At 44.4% G+C, this 19,653-nt stretch overlaps 2 non-coding genes across 2 annotated transcripts; one reads left to right on the top strand and one right to left on the bottom strand.

Moving 5' to 3' along the window:
* The first annotated feature begins 317 nt into the window (after nt 1-317).
* trnas-gcu (transfer RNA serine (anticodon GCU)) lies at nt 318-399 on the top strand. The gene has a single exon. It is a non-coding gene; the product is annotated as a tRNA-Ser (tRNA).
* An 18,409-nt stretch (nt 400-18,808) lies between these two features.
* trnah-gug (transfer RNA histidin (anticodon GUG)) lies at nt 18,809-18,880 on the bottom strand. The gene has a single exon. It is a non-coding gene; the product is annotated as a tRNA-His (tRNA).
* Nucleotides 18,881-19,653: the final 773 nt, after the last annotated feature.

Here is a 19,653-nt window from a genome sequence, read left to right as displayed (position 1 = left end):
TGAGTCCACTATCCTTATGAGCTCTAGCCAACGCTTTCTTGAAGGAACACATCCTGCTTTCTCGGGTTCTTCATTCTGTTGACTTCAAATCTTCACAGAATTCAACAGACTTTGTTACATAGTCTTTTCTTCATTTTTGCTTAGATCACTGTAAGCAGAGTGTCACAGTGGGAATGCCATTGCCCCACAACCCAGAGGTCAGACCATACTCTTGGGACCGTACTGTGCTATTTAGCATTTCACCAGACCAGGGAGAAATATCTGCTGTTCTGCATAATTTACGCAATTCACTTATTCATGCACAAGCTCATATACGTGACGAGGTGGCCGAGAGGTTAAGGCGATGGACTGCTAATCCATTGTGCTCTGCACGCGTGGGTTCGAGTCCCACTCTCGTCGCTGTTTTCAATGTTGCTATTTTTGCATGCTCACTCCTGTCTTATTGAAATTGGAACTCCAATGGTCAGTTTATATGCATCGACGCTATTATAAAATCTTAAAGAATAATTTGAGTCAGTTGCTTAAACTGCATTGAAACGTAGATCACATTGGGATAATGAAAAGTAACGCGATTTTCTTTTTCAAAGCTGCTGTGACCTTTTATCATATGAAAGAGATCCAGGAAACCAAAATACAAGAGATGCGAAGCGCATGTTTATGTAATGCGATTCTTAATGACTGTTTTTTCAAATGAAATCTGGAGCAGGTTGAGTAGAAGTGATTCATGTTGGTGAGAAGAGCACAGAAAGGCAGAACAAAATAATGGAAATATTTCAAAAGGGGCAGGGCGTGGGTGTTGGGGCACCGAGAACTGGCTGAAAATGCACAGAAGAGAATTGCAGATATGGGTGCCATGCATGGATACGGAGAGACTTTCACATTGGTCTCTTTATCGCCCGTTGCTCTCGCCATTGATGAAGGCTGGACACAAGACACAGATAAACACAAGATGTGGGAATCAAGCTCCAAAACGTTATGCAGACACTGGATGCATCACATTGAACTATGGACAACTGGAGAAGTAGCATGCTCACTGCAGGGACTGAACCTAAACTGTGGAGCAATAATCGCAAATTCATGCAGCATTAGCATGAAAAATGATTTAATGTGTCTTTATACGCATGTCATTAACAGACGTTTCGTTCTAATACCTGTGTCATTGAAAGAAAAGGACACCACATGTCAAGATGGATGACAACGTAACCAAGTTTGCTTTGAAATTGAGATCCATTTCATCATTGTACACAGTGGACAAGTTCATTTTAAATAATACAAACCACATTCCCTCACCTGTAATAAAAGTGTGATTTCATTACAAACATTGCCCTTGCTAAGTGGCAGTTACTCAACATGAAAAATATGATGTAATTTTTATTGAGCATACATCAATTAGCACCATTATCTAACTTCGGATTGACTGCAATATGCACATGATAAACAATATTTAAGAAAGAATGTCTTTTGGAAGTAATGATTCGGTGCTGACGAAAAATAATATTAAATTCACATGATGCGGATATTCCACCAATGGCTCCAATGGTGGAAATGGTCAGTGGGCACTATTTCTAAGTTGGTATAGAGGTGTGTGAGTTGCAAGGGTTGGGAGATCCCACCTCATCTGGAGCAGCGTCTGCTCACATGGACCAGGGAGCATTGGGGCAGCAGGCTGGGAGTTCCAACCACACCTGGAGAAGCTTTTATTGACTTGGAGTAGCAGGGAGCATTGGGGAAGCAGGCTGGGAGATCCAACCTAACCCGGAGCAGCTTCTATTGACGTGGAGCAGCAGGGACCATTGGAACATCAGACTGCGGGATCTTACCTAATTTGAAGCAGCTTCAGTCGACATGGAGCAAGGAGTTTTGTGAGATCCGTCTGGGAGCTCCACTCTCATCTGGAGCAGCTTTTAATGTCAAGTAGCAGCGGGAAGCATTGGGACATCAGAGTGATAGATCCAGCCTCAACTGGACCGCTTCTATTGACATGGAGGAGGGAGCATTTGGACATCAGACTGGGAGGACCAACCTCACAAGGACCAGCCCTTAATGACATGTAGCACCTGTGAGCATTTGGGCATGAGAGTGGTAGATCCAACCTCAACTGGACCGCTTCTATTGACATGGAGCAGGGAGCATTGAGGCATCAGACTGGGATCCCCAAATTAAATTGAAGAAGCTGCTATTGACATGGAGCAGCAAGGAGCATTGGAACGTTAGGTTGGGAGCTCCAACCTCACCTGGAGTAGCTGGTATTTACATGGAAGAGAAGGGAGGATTGGGACATTAGGCTGGGGGAAAGGATATTCAACTATTTTAATCTGAAGTAAAATAGGTTCCAAAACTCAGATGTTAATTGATTTATGAAGAAACTTTCCCAGGAAAATAATTAATACTTTCGATACTAAAGACAAGTCCTGCAAATATCCAACTCAGGAAAATGCATTGGTACAGAGAGAAATGGGGGTGATGTTTCATGTCTTTGTCTTTTCTTTTCTGGCCGACTCTGCACTGGATTACATCACGGGAAGGACGTTTTCACTCATTTCATATTGTTCAGTTTCCTGCAAATACGGACAGGTCATTAACGCAATCTAAACCGAAAATTAATGGGAATATGTGATGTTATGATTAGGCTAGAGTTTACCTCTAATTAGGGTGAAAACGCAGCAAAGTAAGTTGCAATTTTCTTGATCAGCAGCGACCTCATTGATTAGCTGCTCGAATTGTGAATGGTAGTTTTTTTTAAGACAATTTGAAGTGGATCATTGATGGTGATTATCTTTGTTCTTTGTTCACCTTGTGACTGTTACTGTTATTGCTCATGTCGTTGTCAGCACCACAGCTCTGCAGCGTGTAAAATTTCAGCTGTGCATCTGGCCAGTGGTACAGCCATTCGTATAGCTGGCTACGGATCAGGCAGGTGCAGGTTCAAGTTTTGCTTGGCACAAGCGCATTGTGGAGATTCAGCACACATCCAAACTTTTTTTTTTGTTACACTGAGGTGGATAATATTTGAAATTTTCATCTCCACGAACGAAAATTCGTTTACTGTCTTCGATCAATTAAACATTACCAAGAGCTCTCAAAGTTAAAAATCACATTGCATCAGATTGTATCGAACAAGCATATTTGGAAGCACCAGTGTTCCGTGCACTGTTTCTTCATCAGGTGGTTGTGAACTGTTGGACTCTAATCTGGCTTTGTATGATTTTTAAATTTGTCCACCCCAGTCCAACACCAACACATCTATGTCATGGGTACAATCGACACCACGAACGATCAATTAAAATCCAGATGATCTTCCAAACGATCGCGCATATTGACACACACATCAAGTTTCTGCAGAAAGACACACACCTGATGAAGGAGCGGCTGTCTGAAAGCTAGTGTTTCCAAATAAACCTGCTGGACTATGCCCTGACGTTGTGTAATTTTTAACTTTGTCTACCCAACTCAAACATTGGCACTTCCATATCATTGAGAACATCAGTCATGTCCCAGCGCTGTCAGAGAAGGCAATCTTGGAATAGCCTCACTCATTGTTCAGAAGGTACGTTTAATTTTCAGAAACCAACCCACTCAATCGTGAATTACTGCAGATTGTTAATGTGCTGAGCTATTTGTTTTAGCTTTACATTAAATGGAAGCCGGTTAGCTCAGTCCGCTGGCTAACTGGTTTTTGGTATAGAGTGAGACTAACAACGTGGGATTAATTGTCGCACTGTCTCAGGGTGCCAGAAGGATCATCATCTCCTCTGCGTACATGATCTGTAATACAATGTGACTCTAGTGAGTAGGAATGCAACTGTCGATGTCAAGCATCATTATCATTGCCATCGATTGCCTTGGTCATTTGGTCACAATGACCAGGAACGGGACTGAGTCCTTTTAATACTCACTGCTTTAACGGGATACGGAAAAATGTTGTGCAAAATAGACTTGATTGAAAACTGGGTTTCCAAGGGTCGCTGCGTTGTTTACAGAAAATGTTACATTATCACAGGGCTTCTCACTCGGTCGGCTTCAATTCGGCACAGAATTCGATTCAACCACACTTCATGAACATGCTTCTGCAAGATCCTACAGACAACATGAAACACACTGCAGTCATCATTAATCTTCACCATGGCTTCATTCAAGGACATAATGCACAGTTTTCATGAATACTGAAGACATAAGAATGTCATGCAAGAGCAAATTGAATTTCAGTTTAAATTGTAAAGTGATAAGAATCTAGAGTAAGATACAGAACGCCCGAAATTCATGTTTATTACCGTGGTCAGAACTCTAGTCAGAAAAAGGGGAAATCTGTCCCTGAATCCCCAATATCTAACCGCCAGTTTGCTCCATGTTTCTAGTTGGAAACCTGTGTGAAGGAGCATGCAGCTTGAAAGAGCACCTGGGACAACCCTCCCCTGTCTGATTCGAAGCTACAACAGCAGCTGTGAGAGCGGTGGGATAAACGGGAGGACCTTGGTATTCCGTGGTGCAGATTCACATTGTCCTCATCATGCTATTGTTAAAAACCCTCTGTCAGAAACAGCACAGACTGAGAGGAATAGGAGGGGACCATTTCACCCACCAGCGCTACCCCGCCATTTGACATAATTACGGCTGATCGAACAGGTCAATGTCTTTTCCTAGCCCATCTACATCAACCTATCACCCAAAGGGAAAAAGGCACTGAATAAATCGAAACACTCTGTGCAACCGTGGGAGGGAACTGTGTTGAAAGACAGTGGGTATCTGCAGTGGGTTTTGTGAATGAGCAGCCGATTGCTGGCTGATCATATTTCAAATGATATGATTTTCTTAAAACTCACCACCAAGAAAGTGAGGAACCTTCTCTGGTCAGTAGCAGGGACGAGAACTCCAGACGATGGGAACTGACGATGAAGCAGCAGAACAATCATTGAATCAGCTGAAATCTGAACAAAATTGCGATTCTGGGGTGAATCAAACCCACAAACTGTGAATCGCGATCTTAACAATGCAGTAGATGTCCACCACGTCTTTCATTGTGCCACTGAGCTGCACTAGCCTCCATTTTACTGCACCGAAAGTTACAGTATTCAACTCTTTCAATAAATATCTGTTTATCTTCGCCCCACCTTCCAGTACCTGCTCCTTATCCGTGCATGCTCTAGCTCCTCAAGTGTTCGGCTCAATACTCCTGAAGTAGTTTGATGACTCTTAGCTTTAGCACACGTTCAAACAGTGAGTTCCAGACAAACAACCGTCTCCGGATGTAAACATTCTTCCTAAATCTTCACTGAATATCCTCTCTGTAGCGTTTCATCTATAACCCTGGTTATTTACCCTTCCCATAAGAAGTTTATTCCTGTCAAACATATCTATTCCATTTCTGTGCACGTTAATCAATTTCTCTCTCAGCTTTCTCCGCTCTCAGATAGAGAGCCCCAGTCGAGCTCATCTATCTTTGCATTGACGAGAGTGTAGTAGTTTAAAAGCACAGAACGTCTGGCAGCATCCGAGGAGGAGGAGAATCGATGTTTCGGGCATAAGCCCTTCACCAGGAAAGAGGCTTTTGAGTCGGGGTTGAGGGAGGGGAATGGGGTTGGTGGTCAGGTAGCTGGGAAACCGATAGATGGATGAAGAGAGGTAGAAGGTGGTAGTTCGGAGGGGCAATGATGGCCGGGTCCAGAGAGCAGTGCCTAGCTTTAGGCTTGGGATTGGGATAATGTTGGGGGAGGTGAAATGAGGAAGCTGTTGAAATACACATTTATCCCGTATGGTTGCAGGGTCCTAAGGTGGAACAAAAGATTTTCTTCCTCCAGGCATCGGCTGGCAATGGAATGTCGGTGTTGTTTTTTCCCGAAACATCGATTTTCCTACTCCTCAGATGCTGTCTGACGTGCTGAGCATTTCCAGCACTACACTCTCGACTCTGAGCTCCAGCACCTGCAGCCCTCACTTTCGCTTATCTTCGCAGGGGGAATGGTCGAGCTCAGGTACCACGTTGATAAATCTCCTCTGACCACAATCCCGTCCAAACGCACGTTTCCTGAAGGCTGGCAATCACAACAGAATAAAATTATCAAAAGAAGTGTAGAAACATCGGAACCAAATCAGCTGGTCTAGTGCATCTGGGGAGAAATTTTCGAGCCAAACAATCCGCCTTTGGAATGAATGGTATGTGTAGATGGGGCAGGAACATGAAAGAAGATATTCTGGGTCTAAAATGATTGAACGCCATGTTGGGTACTGAAGATTGCACTGTCTCTCATTCGGAAATGACGTGCCACTCTTCCAACTTGCACAGGCCATGCGGGAGCTCTGCAGCAGACCAAACTGACATGGAGGCATGGGAACACAGTGGGAATTTGCAGTGACAGGAATCTAGAAGCTCAAGTTCTTTTTCTGTTTGCAGACAGAACATAGGTGTACTCGCGTTTGTCACCCATTCTGTTTTTTTCTCCCCAGTCTTGACGAGATCACATTGTGAGCAGGAAATGCAGCTTGCTAAATTGAGTGAGAGGCAGATAAATCACTGAAACTTTAGACAGTGAGGAGAGACATCGTAAACAAGTAGCATTGCATCTTCTGAGATTTCGTGCAATTGTGCAATATGGGGAAGTGTTGGGGGCCAAAGAGGACTGGATAATGGTGCTCAGAGAGAAATTGTCCTACATAGTGGCGGTATTCCGTGGTATGGGCGAGTGGGGAAAGGATAGTAGAATGTATATTTTCCTGAGCTACCTTCTATAAGTAAACACTTCACTACGAGCAAAACTACCTAATAATTTTCATTCCAACACTCTAGGTACAGCTTACAGAAGTCACGTGTTTGCACAGTCACTGTCATTGTGTCTCCCCGGGAGCAGCAGCACTCCCACACGCTGATTCAGACAACACAGTTCTTAGTCTGACATGTCCGTTCGAGAATGGAAGGACAGGTATTAATAACCACTCTTGTAACTGAGTACCTGTATTGCTCAATAATAATCGCTTAACTATCCGAACTCCTTTTTAAATCACTTGATGCAGAGCCTTGAATGTCTTGGCATCACAAATGCACATCTGAATACTTCGGAAAGTTATGTGGATTTTGCCTCTCCGATCCTTGCATGCACTGTGTTTCAGATTTCAGCCACCCACTGCTTGCAAACGTATTTCCACGCATTCACTGTAATCTTTCCGCATCTGACCTTAACTCGATGCCTGCTCATGATGGAAATCGCCGTCAAAGTGAAACATGCATTTCAGTCTAAGCTATCCATACTCCTTTATATTTTGTACATCTTAATCATGCTCCCTCAATCTACTCTGCTCCACGAAATACAAATCCAGTTTGTTCAATATCTCTTCTTCAGCCCAGACAATATCCTGGGAAATCTCCCCAGCATCGTTTGCAGTGCGATCAGATCCCTGCTATAATGTGAACTGCATAACTACACAGAATAGTCTCGCCAGAGCCGAATGAACAAGTGAAATAAATGATGTGGAAGCCCACGGAACCTGGTGTTTTTTTTAAACAAAGTTTATTTTCCTCAATGCGGCCCTGTGCCCTTTTCCTGTGACTGATGTTTCAATAATCGCTGGTCCATGTCAGTAAAAGCTGCTACATGAGGAGTGATCTCACAGCCGCGGTATAGAAATGGATCAACTGGGTTGAAGGTCCCGATAGTGAGATTTGCGCATGGTCACCCAGCAACAGTGAGCACAGCAGCACAGACAGAATGAGGTCAATGTGAAAGTGACTGTAAGGGAAATGGGAGGCGATACTTAAAGAAGGTAAGTGATTGCAGGAGGGAGAGAAGGAAAGGGGTTTGATGGAAAAAAAATCATAATGTCTGAGAAAATGTCATGTAAAATCAACTAATTCCTTTCTGTGTTTCTTCAACATGAATCACAAGGAGGAAAATGCAGTAACTCGGATTCCAACGAGCTTCCTACGGCCACAATGCAGAATACTTTAAAATTCAAACCATAAATGAGTCATGCAGGGAAATACATTTAAAAAAAAACCCAGCAATTATCACAGTGACAGAGGATATGTTAGGTAGAGTAACAGATGCACAATAGGAATATTAGGCGAGCGATAGTAGACATGCGGGAAATCAGAATTAGATGAATTTTAAATTCGATATGCCCAGACGCTGTGGTGGTTCCATCAAGTACTGCATGTTGAAGATTGACTTTGATAGATTTCTAGAAACAAAAATGTTCAGGGTAGAGTGCGGGATATTGGTGCATTGTATGTTTCAATAACAATGAGTTTGAAAACGGTTGCTTCCCAAACTTTTTCACACAAGGAGGTACCCATTGCTTCAGTTAGTCGCACAACCCCAGTTCCAAGAACCGGAATTCGACAAACGTCGTGGCGCAGCCGCCAATACAAAACCGGAAGTGGGGTCGGAAATGAGCACGTGAAGCTATTCTGTTGCATCAGTGACATGATTGGTAAAGGCGCGATCATAGACTCATAGAGATGTACAGCATGGAAAGAGACTCTTCGGTCCAATCCGTCCATTCCGACCAGATGTCCCAATCCAATCTAATTCCTCCTGCCAGCATTCAGCTCATGTCCCTCCAAATCCTTCTTATTCATATACCCATCCAAATACCTTAGAAATGTTGCAATTGCACCAGCCTCCATCGTTTCGTCTGGCAGCGTATTCCATACACGTGCCACCCTCTGTATGAAAAAGTTACCCCTTAGGTCTCGTTTATATCTTTCCCTTCTCAATCTAAATCTATGCCCTCGCGTTCTGGACTCCCCGAACTCAGGGAAAAAAAAAACCTGACTATCCAAGCACGTGAAATGATGAGGCTGGGTGTGATTCTGGTCAAAGGCGGGGTGGAAAGGTATATTCGTCTCAAATTATCATATTATTAACAATCAGCAGCAGCATTAACCCGCACTGAGGATTGGCTCAGAGGAAGCCTGAGAATTCGAATTAGATTGGATGACTTGCAGTGTGACCACACCGACCCGCCGAAGCAACCCACCCATACCCCTTCACCAAATATTACGGGTAGTTTTAGCATTGCCAATTCAACGAACCAGCACATTTTTGGACTGTGGGAGGGCACCCATGCAAACACGGGGAGAACGTGCAAACTCCACACAGTCAGTCGCCTGAGTCGGGAATTGAACTCCGGTCTCTGGTACTGCATGGCAAACCACTGTGCCACCATGCCACCCACGGTGAAAGCATTTTCAAAGATTTTCCTTAACAAAGCGGCATTTTGTTATCTTAACAGTAAGAACTGATTTTGCTCACATCATCTCCACATCAATCTCTTGCTCCACTGAACAATCCAATCCAGTGTACATTGCTTCCATTCCAACATTGAAACGCGATCTGTTCTCTCTCCATCTGTGATAATCTGAATTGACAATGTCATTCTTTGAATGGAGAAATGCAGCAGGGACTTGTTAGTGCAGAGGCGATCTATTGGGATGGTAATATTTGGAGACTGGAACGTGGCAGTTGCTGATAGTTAAATTCGAAGAATAAAATCTGGAAAATAAAACCAATCTCAGGAACAGCGAAAATAACTTTATATTGCTGAAAATCCATTCATTCATGTCCCTTCGAAAGGGAAATCTGCCGACCGGAATGAATTCTGTCAACATGTGACTCCAGACCCACAACAATGTTGTTAATCCATGACTTAGTTCAAGGTGAATTAGAATTAACAACAAATGCTCTTCAATTCAATGATAGCCACATTCCGTGGAAGAATAAGGAGCTGTTAATCCCAACCAGCAATGAACCATGGCTGGATGCGTGTTTCCAGTGAAATGCCACTGTACTCTGATGTAGATCAATGGTTTAGACTTAGTTGCAGGAGCCATGATTTAGAACTTTGCTAATGATGCAACAATTGGTCGTGTAGTTGACTAAGGTTAAAATGCCAGGGACTGCTGGGATGTATCAATCAGGTGGAAAGGTAAAATGCTGGATGGAATTGAATTCAGACCAATGAGTGTAAATGAATTTGGGGAGAAGAAACAATGACAGTGAGCGTTCTGTGTGGTGTAGACAGACAAAGAGATCATGGAGTCGACATGCAAGATCTCTGAAGATCAATGGACAGGCAAATCAGTTGGACTGAAGCATGTACGGCAGGAGCTGGATTCAAATCAATATTAGAGTGGTATTGAAGAAGCATAGCAGATCAGGCAGCATCCGAGTTGCAGAAAAAAGTGACTTTCCGGGCAAAAGACCTTCATCAGGAATAAGTCTGGGAGCCTCATGGATAGAGACATAAATAGGAGGACTGGGTCTGGGAAGAATTTAGCTGAGAGTGCAATAGATAGATGGAGATGGGGTGAAAGGTGGTAGGTCGGAGAAGAGGGTGGATCGGACAGGTAGGAAGGGAGGTAAACAGGTGGGACAGGTCAGTTGGATGGTGCCAAGCTGGAAGGTTTGAAGTCGGATAAGGTGGGCGTGAGGAGATGAGGAAACTGGTGAAGACCACATTGATGCCCTGGGGTTGAAGGGTCCCGACATGGGGGATGAGGCGTCGGGTGGTGAGGGAATGGTGGTGGAGAAGGCCCAGGATCTGCATGTTGTCGGGAGAGTGTGGAGGGGATTTGATGTGTTCGGTCTTGGGGCGCTCAGGTTGAATGTTGCGGGAGTCCTGGAAATGTTCACTGAAACGCTCTGCGAGAAGGTGTCTGTTGGTCCCAGTGTAGAGGAGACCCAACCTCTTGCGCTACCAGTATCCTGTATTCCCAATTCCTCCACCTGCTTTGTATCAGCTCCCAAAGGAGAAGCACAGCAGTTCAGACTGCATACGAGGAGCAGTAAGATCGACGTTTCGGGCAATAGTTGAGCTGGGGAGGGGATGAAGGTGATAGGTCAGGGAAGAGGGTGGAGTGGATAGTTGGAAAGGAAGATTGGCAGGGCGGATAAGACATGGGGACAGTGCTGAGCTGGAAGTTTGGAGCTGGTGTGAGGTGGGGAAAGGGGAAATGAGGAAACTGTTGAAGTCCACATTGATGCCCTGGGGTTGAAGTGTTCCGAGGCAGAAGATAAGGCGTTCTTCCTCCAGGCGTCGGGTGGTGAGGGAGGGACGGTGAAGGAGGTTCAGGACGTCCATGTCCTCGGCTGAGTTGGAGCGGGAGTTGAAATTTTGGGCGACAGGGCAGTGTGATTGATAGGTGTGGGTGTCCCAGAGATATTCCGTAAAGTGCTCTGCTCGGAGGCTTCAAGTCTCTCCAATGTGGAGGAGGTCATATCGGGAACCGTGGTTACAATAAATGATATTGGTGGATGTGGAAGGCTCCTTTGGGGCCTTGGATGGAGTTGAGGGAGGAGATGTGGGCGCAGGTTTTGCAATTCCTGCGATGGCAGGGGAAGGTGCCAGGACGGGGTTGGGGGTTGTTGGAGGCCGTGGACCTGACCAGGTTGTCACGGAGGGAACTGTCTTTGGGGAAGGCAGAAAGGAGTGGGGAGGAAAATATATCCCTGGTGGTGGGGTCCGTTTGGAGGTGGCGGAAATGTCGGTGGGTAATTTGGTTTATGCGAAGGTTGGTATGGTGGAAGATGAGCACCAGCGAGGTTCTGTCCTTGTTACGAGTTGGTGGGGTGGAGTCAGAGGGCGGAGGTGCGGGATGTAGACGAGATGCATCGGAGGGCATCTTTCACCACGTGGGAAGGGAAATGGCAGTCTCGAAAGAAGGAGGCCATCATGGTGTGTTCTGCACTCGGTACTTCATTCTCCCTACATCCTCCCTCCTCTCATTTATCTCTCTAACCTTCAGGCACTCTGCCTTTATTCCTGATGAAGGGCTTTTGCCCGAAATGTCGATTTTACTGCTCCTTGGATGCTGCCTGAACTGCTGTGCTTTTCCAGCATCACTCTGATCTAACCTCTGGTTTCCAGCATCTGCAGTCATTGTTCTTTCCCTCTGCTCCCAAAGGACCATTTCCACCACATAACACACCAGATGGCCTCCTTCTTTAAAGACCAGACCGTCCCCTCCTATGTGGTTGAAGATGCCCTCCAACGCATTTCATCCATGTTCTGTACCTCCGCCCATGAACCCTACACCTCCAACCATAGCAAGGACAGAACCGCACTGCTCGTTATCTTCTATCCCACCAACCTCCGCATAAATCGCATCATCCGCTGACATGTTCATCATCTCTAAACGGATTCAACCACTAGGGATTTGTTCCCCTCCCCACCCTATCCACTTTCCGCCGAGGCCATTCGCTCTGTGACTGCCTAGTCAAGTCCACGGCCTCTAATGATCCACCCATCCCTCCTGGCACCTTTCCCTGTCACTGCAGGAATTGCAAAAAATGCACCCTCACCTACACCCTCATCTCTGTCTAAGGCTCCAATTGAGGCTTCCACATCCAACAAAGATTCACCTGCACTTCCGTACATGTCATTTCTTGTAACCGTTGCTTCTAATGTGGTCTACTCTAAATTGGGGAGACCGGATGCCTTCTCACAGAGCACATCAAAGAATATCTCCAGGACACCCGCAAGAATCAACCTCAGTGTCCTATGGCAAACATTTCAACTCCCCCTCCCACTCTCCCGAGGATATGCATGTCCTTGGTCTCCTCCATCGCCACTGCCTCAGCAACCGATGCCTGCAGGAAGAAATCCTCATCTTCCGCCTTGGGACACTTCAACCTCATGGCATCAATTTGGACTTCAACAGTTTTCTCATTTCTCCATTCTCTACCTTACCCCAGTCCCCACCTTTCAGCTTAACACCGTCCTCCTGACCTGTCACACCTGTGCATCTTCATTCCCACCAATCCAATCCACCTTCTGTTCTGACACGCCCACCTCCATTCACCTACTGCACTCTCAGCTACCTTCTCCCCAACCCCACCCTCCTCCCAGTTATCTCTCTATCCCATATGCTCCCAATCTCATTCCTGATAAAGGACCTTTCCTGAAATGTTCATTTTTCCTGCTCCTCAGATGTCCCGGACCTGCTGTGCTTCTCCAACACCACTCTAACCTGGGGGGAATCAGTTAACTGAGAGGTTTTTCGGACATTGTCTAATGTTGACTACAGGCTGTGGATGATAGTAGAAAATTAGCAAACACCAGATTAGGGAACAGCTGATGGACTGAGCACAAGTCCTGTCACCGCATAAATCAACACGTTTTAAAATTGTAAGATAAAAGATGGAAGGCTGAAGTATGCAACTTTTTCCATCACGACCGTTTCACCAATGAGTTTATCACTGATTCCTTTCCAAGTCAGGGTGCTATGGCCCTTGGAGGGGAACTTTCAAATGGTAGTGTTTCGTTGCATCTTCCAACCTTGTCCTTAGAGTCAGGACAGCTGTTGAGCTTTGAAGGTTCTGTCAAAAATGCCCAAATGACTTACACCAGTGCATCTTGTAGGTGCAATTGTGCCTTAGTGGTGAAGGGGAATGAATATTACAGGTATTGAAGAGGGTTCAATCAAGTGACTGCATTGTCATGGACTGTGTCCAGTTCCTTAAGTGGTATGGAAGTGACACGCATCGAAGCAACTAGAGTTATGTTCCACGTCTCATTTGTGCCTTGCAAACGATGTAGGGTTCACGGAGACACGAGTTGAGTTTATGATCATAAACATGTCTACCAAAGGACATGATTTTATTGTCAAAATGTTTATATCGCCAGTTTCTATCCTATTTTTCCCCCTTAAATACAAGCTCTGGGTAGTATTACCCCATGTAATCGTCCACGATTACACGGGGTAATTTGGTTTCAGTAAAGCCATTGAATGTCAGTGGGATATGATTAGATTCTCATTTGTCAGAGTTATCATTACTGTATTTCGACCTTGTGTGGACAAATCTGATTCCAGTCGCTGTCTGATTTCAAATTCCAGTTCCCATCTGTGCTTGAAATTTCAAACATTTCTTCGCATAAATTTCTCCACCTGCCTTCATAATATGTAAGGACGCTGCAGGGAGCAGCAGAGATTTATGGATATATTGTCAACACACGAGAAAACGGAGCTTCGTGGAATGATTGGTTCGGCTGGGATTATTCTCTTTGAAACAAAGGAGGCGGAGGGGACCTGTATAATCACATGATAACATTTATAAACGTTCAATATTCATGGGATCTTGACAGGGTAGTTACGGGCAGGTGGTTTACCCTCTGGTATGAGGAGAACACCAGAGGACATGAACCCAGAATTAGATTTTGCCGATTTAATTCAGAAATGAGGAGTCATTTCTTTGCTCAGGGGCCAGTGAATCAGTGGAACTCCTTACCAAACTGTTGTTGAGGTTGCGTTGTTGTGCATTTTCAAACTGTGCCAGTCAGATCAGAAAGACGATAACGCTTTGTCGAGGCAATGCAAGAGAATGGAGTTGAAGATTGTCAGATCTGCCATGAGTCCATTGAATGTTCGAACAGACTCGATGGTCTGAATGGCCGATTCCACAACTGCATCATTTGGTCTAATGCCTTACTTTGTTGATAAGTTTCGAATTTTGAGGGGATGGGATTAAGTGAGAGAAAAGGTTTCTCAAACTGATCAGACAGATCAGGAACTAGGCTCATCAGCTCATAAACAAGAAATGTGCTGTGGCCTGGAGACAACAAATGGCACTGCGCACACCACAGATGTGTATGTGCAGAAGTTGTGGTTGCTAAAGTAAATTGGTGGATCTAATATTGTTGCCAACTTGGTGATCACGCTGGATGCCGGATGCCGGTGTGATGCACACAGCAAAAGGTTGTGAAAGAATGAAAGGCTCATTCCATTGGAAAAGTTTTCTGCGGTTCCAATTCAATTGACTGTTTAAAATACTGATCAAAAGTTTGTGTGGTGTGTTACATTGAAATTCACAATCCAACTGGATAAAATATTGGACCTGATCTCTCCTTATTTGTATTGCTTTCATTCGATGTAAATTCATAGAAAGTCAAGATGGAATGATAGGAGGAAAGAAACGTTTGCACTCCTTTTCATTATCCCAATAAAACTTACAACGGAAACAAATTGCTTTATTTCGACTTTGATGAGGTTTCAATTTATCACAAATCTCCGGTGCAATGAAGGGCAAGAGCAAGATTCTCCATCCAATGTATACTAAAGATACGAGGCACAAACGAAAACCACAGCTGTTTTTGATAGAAGTAACAGCCAGAGTAGGATTCAAATCCACACATGCGCAATGAAAGACCAACCCGTCGCCTTCACCTCTGGGCCACTTCAGCCCATTGCAAAGGGACCACATCAAGATTACATATGGTGCACCCAAGGGATAAGAAATTCCCTGAGAGGAATCGAATCCACACCATAATGTTTCTGCTTTTAGCGAATAATAATACCAGCAAAATCCAAAGAATTGACCTCGTCCTTGGAAGGAATACCTGTGCTTGATTCATTCCGAGTCGGAACTGTCTCAGAATGAAACAGCAAACATGAAATTGCCGTCACATTCACACGCATATTTAGTCTTGACGCATAATTTCTTCAGACAGTTTCTCTCTCACGTGAAGAAGTATATATGGAGAGAGAAGTGAAGGTGATATTTTAGCTCCATGGGCTTTCTCATATGGCTGAACCTGAACTGGGTAAAATTTCCGGAAATGCAGTTTTCTTCGTTTCATTTTATTAATTTTGCTGCAACTTCACTCTGTTCATTGCAGTGATCGGAAGTGAATTGGATTTATATCATTGGAACGTTTAATGTTGCATTCAGTTTTGCTCCGAATTTATTTCAGCTTAAAGAAAATACTGTTGAGAAAAACAGAAAGTTAAACTACAAAACAAGATGCCAGTTTTGATGCTCGGTTACGTTGGCAGATTTCAGTGGGTATCAAATGAACCCAACATCATGCCGATTGTCCTCCCATCTTTAAGGCGTGGGATTAAAGCAGGAAATCGATCTCCAAGAGACAGGTCACTTCCTATTCATTATGGAATATCTTTCCTTGACAATATACAAAATATGCTCAGTTCTATTTATAATGTTTCATGTAGAATATTAATATAAATCTTTCAAAACTCCGATGGTTCTTTGCTCAATATTATTCAGCTGTATACGTTTCCGATATTTCTTTACATCTAAAGTCGTCCAAATTAGACATTGTTTCCTCACACCTTCCACTGCCCCCCAACTGCCCCCCCCCCCCCCCCCCACACACACACACACCACATTTAAACTTTTACTTGGCCACAGGCTTTCTCTCTCCTGGTGTAACTCACTGCTTCTGTGTCTCGAAATGTGTCTCTCCAAATATTTGGAAATGGATTTTCAGAGTGACAGAAATTCTGCTCTCATTATTTCTTTGCTCTACATCGATGGTTTTGAAAGCCTGACTTTCAGAAATTTGCGAAATTGAAAGAGAGGATTTACCACCTATTTACTCTCTCCAAACCTCAAATACTCTGGAAAACTTCCATTCGGTTTTCCTTGGTTCAGTTTCAAATTTTTCAACACACAAATAAATAAAATTACATCCCCATGAAACGCCGTCAGCATCGTCTCTAATGTCTTAGCAGCCCAGTAAGAGCTGGCAGTGTCCTCTCTGATAGAATCACAGATTCCCAACAATGCAGAAAGTACAATTCAGCCGATCAGGTCTGTAGGGACAGTCGAAACAGAATCTCAAACAGACCTAGCTCCCGTCTCTATCCTGGCATGCCTCTGGCTTGTGATTTCAAATAAACCTGTTGGAATGAAACCTGGCATCATGTGACTGCTGACCTTATCACTGCGTTACCCATGGCTAACTCACTTAACTTACTGAATTCACTCCCTGAACACATCAACGTATTTAACACGGCCAATCCACCTAACCTACAGACTTACCAGCAGTGCGAACCAATGAGCAAAGGTACCATCATATTGAACACTATCCGTATCATGTTTAATGGCTTTATACACTTGCAACTCAGCCGAGTGAAAGCAAGCTGCGCCCTCAAACCGAGCTCAATGCATCCAAACGCGGTTCTGCGCTGTACAACCTCATTAGTGCTGCTGGAAATGTTTCTGCACTCAGATCTGAATGGGTTTACTCTGTTTTCTTCCTCAGATTGCTGCTTTATATAAACACACAGTCAGGAACAACTCTATATGATGGTTTTCATTGCAACACAAACACAATGTGGAGTTTGCAGAAGTTACGTGTTTGCACTTTCACTGACACATTCTCTCCCCAGGAGCTGCAGTCCTTCCCCAGCTGATTCTGACAGCACTGTCCTTCCTGTGACATAACCAATCGAGAATGGACGGCCAGGCATTAATAACCTTCACTGGGGAGCAGAGCAACATGTTTAAAACATTCACGATCCCCCCAGCAGAGAATTGAGCCCAGTGACAGGCGGGGACACTAATCCCGATACTGTGGAAGAGAACAACATCGAAGGAGGCTCGGCAGCCTGTTGTGGCCGCACTTGTCCAACACAACTGCTTAACGACCTGAAACAAGATTTCCATGATTTAGCCCATAGTCTGATATGTCTTGGCATCACAAATTCACATCTGAATTTTTTTCAGGTTAAAAGAGTTTCCGCCTCTCTGACCGTTTCCGCACATACAATCAAATCTTTCTGCCTTTTCCCAAAATCTGTTGGCTCCGGTGTTCAATCCCTCCATCAATAACAAATGCTTCTTTCAGTCCATCCTGTCCATATCCCTCATTATTTTGTACATCTCAGTCATGTCTTCTCCAATCTCCTCTGCTCGGTGACAAACAACCCCAGTCTGTCCAATCTCTCCTCATAACTGAAACTCTTCAGCCCAGACAATATCCCATTGAATCTCTCCTGCAACGTTCGCAGTGCCATCACATCATTGCTATACTGTGAATTGCAGAACTGCACACAGTAATCTAGCGAGAGCTAAATTAACTTTTTTTCCTATTCTGTTACGGAATGAGGGCGTCGCTGTCTCGGGAGTATTGATTGTGGTCCCTAATTGCACAGCGGGTAGTCGAGACTCAACCGTATAGCAGTGAGTCTGGAGTCACATCGAGGCCTGACCAGGTAAGAATAGCAGGTTCCTTCCTCAAAGGATCTCAGTGAACACGATGGTTTTGTTTTTTTCAACAATTGGCCATGTATTTATAGGTGTTATTAGATTCGTAATTCCAGATATGTATTGTCTCCCAATTCTAACACCTGGCATGGCTGGAGTCAAACCCGGGTCCCTGGTTAATTTGCTTGGTATCTGAGTTAACAGTCCAGTGGTAAAAGCGCTCGGCCATTGCAGAAAACCCGTGAAACTAATCTTTCTGAAAGAAGTCGCTTTTCCTTGATATTGTCCTGTATCATTTTCCTGAGCTTGACCGCCCATAATCGCAAGTCCATATCAGTAAAAGCTGCTTCCTGAGGATTCGCCTCACAACAGCCGTAACCAAATGGATCAACTGATCTGCAGGTCCCGATGGTGGGGTTGGGACACGTTCACCCAGCAACAGTGACCGCAGCAGCACAGACTGAATGGTATCAATGTGAGAGTCTGTGTTGGATTCTGCAGTGCATTAATGAAATAGGAAATGACTCCACAACCACACGATGAAAGAGCAGCGCTCAGAAAACCAGTGCTCAGTTAAATCTGTTAGACTCTAACCTGGTGTTGTGTGGTTTTTAACTTTTTACACCATAGTCCAACACCGGCATCTCTAAATTAATGTAATGCGGGTGTGGGATGAAAAGTTCAGTTAGTGATCGTAGGAGGGAGTGAAATCTTTGAGAACGGGTGGATTTGAATTCTGACATATGAAATACAGAGATGTGAGCGAGCAGAATTTGAAGGGAAAAGATCATCACCTTGGAAAAAGTTACCTTATCCAAACAACTGATTCCTTTGTGTTTCCCAAGAGCTGGAGTAGATAGAGCAATTACTGCCGTGACTCGGATTCGAACCGAGGTTGCTGCGGCCACAACGCAGAGTACTAACCACTATACGATCACAGCATTGCACAGATGAGTGCGCTGTTACTGTGCAATATGTACAGTCTCATAGGACATATTATGCAGCGCACCAAATGCACAATATCAGTGCTAAGCGAATAGTGGCAGATATGTGGGAACTCAGAATGGGCTGACCGCTTAATATCAGTTCCCCCAGTGGCTGTGGTGATTCCATCATTAATATGCTGGAGGCTGAGATAAGTAGATTTCTCCAAAACATCAAAAACTCCGGGGACAGTGCAGGTGTTGTTGAAATGTATGCTTCAATCGTAATGCAGTTTAACATTGGCTACTTCACCAGTTTCCCCAAACAAGGCAGTAACCACTGCTGCCACATAGTCCCAATTCCCAGCCCTAGAATCAGAGGAACTGAGTAGCGCAGTCGCGAAGATGTACGAAAAAGCTTTATCAGCCAGTGGGTGGTTGGAATTTGGAATATACTATCTGCATTGTTCAGAGCGACAGAAACCCTTACAACCTGAATAAATATTCAGATGTGAGCTTGTGATGCCAAGACATATAAGGCTGTGTGGTAAGAATTGTGAAATGTGATTCAGTTCATTAGGCAGTTGTATTTGAGAAGTGTGGCCACAATTGGTTGAAGGGCCTCCTTTGACACTCTTGTTCTCGGTAGTATAGTAGTTAGTATCCCCGCCTGTCACAGGGCTCAATTCTCCGCTGGGGACAGTGTAAATATTTTAAAACTGTCGCTCCATTCCCAAGTGCGGGTATTGATACCTGTCCTTCTATTCTAGATGGGGCATGTCACAGGAAGG

This window comes from Hemiscyllium ocellatum, assembly GCF_020745735.1.
Source record: "Hemiscyllium ocellatum isolate sHemOce1 chromosome 17 unlocalized genomic scaffold, sHemOce1.pat.X.cur. SUPER_17_unloc_1, whole genome shotgun sequence".
Lineage (NCBI taxonomy): Eukaryota > Metazoa > Chordata > Chondrichthyes > Orectolobiformes > Hemiscylliidae > Hemiscyllium > Hemiscyllium ocellatum.
Note: the sequence above shows the minus strand (reverse complement) of the source record. Positions and strands in the feature narration are given on the sequence as shown.